This window comes from Chenopodium album, chromosome 10 (assembly GCF_948465745.1).
Source record: "Chenopodium album chromosome 10, dcCheAlbu1.1, whole genome shotgun sequence".
NCBI lineage: Eukaryota > Viridiplantae > Streptophyta > Magnoliopsida > Caryophyllales > Amaranthaceae > Chenopodium > Chenopodium album.
The window spans coordinates 27,455,095-27,455,897 of record NC_137843.1 but is presented as its reverse complement, the minus strand read 5'-3'; the positions used below and the strand labels follow the sequence as shown (position 1 = coordinate 27,455,897).

At 45.7% G+C, this 803-nt stretch overlaps 1 non-coding gene across 1 annotated transcript; it reads left to right on the top strand.

Moving 5' to 3' along the window:
* The first annotated feature begins 285 nt into the window (after positions 1–285).
* On the top strand, positions 286–391 carry LOC145565992 (small nucleolar RNA R71). The gene has a single exon (XR_014095340.1). It is a non-coding gene; the product is annotated as a small nucleolar RNA R71 (small nucleolar RNA).
* Positions 392–803: the final 412 nt, after the last annotated feature.

Sequence of the window (803 nt, the reverse complement as noted above, 5' to 3'; positions counted from 1 at the left end):
TTTTCCTTAATGGACGTCATCTCCTTTCCAAGGTTGGCGATTTGGGAAGTTAAATTGTTGATGGCATTAAGGTGATCGACGGAGTAAACCGCATTTCCTCCCTTGTTTAGAGAAACTCTCTCTCCTTCTTGCCAATCCATGTGGTGCCTCACCACATCCTCAATTATCTCTATGACTTGCTCCTCCGTCTTGTTCATAATCGGGCCACCCGCTCCCGCATCCAAGCTAGTCTTTCCTTGTGGGCTCAAGCCCCCATAGAAAATTTGAAGCACTTGATATGTCGGAATTCCATGATGAGGGCACTCCTTTTGATATTCCTTGTATCGTTCCCATGCTTCATATATGGTTTCACTAGCTTTTTGACGGAAACCTTGGATCAAAGCCCTTGCCTCGGCCGTCTTCTTTTGAGAATAGAATCTTCCTAAGAATGCCGTGGTGACCTCGTCCCAAGTTCTCAAGGAGTTAGGCCTTACCTCCTTCTCAAGCCATTCAAGAGCCCTTCCTATCAAAGAAAAAGGAAATAGCTTTAGTCTCACAAACTCTTGAGTTACCCCATTTACCTTGATCATGTTGCAATATTTTTCGAACTCGTTCAAGTGTGCAAGAGGGCTCTCATGTTTTGCTCCACTATATTGCCTCCTTTCAATCAAATTAATCATTGCGGGCCGAATCTCGAAGTCATTGGCTTGAGTAACGGGTGGAGCAATGCCGCTTGAAGCTCTATAAGCTCCCGGAGTTCCCAACTCCTTTAAAGGTCTTTGAGGTGGTGGTTCCGCGTCACCCATTTGATCTCGATCCTCCTC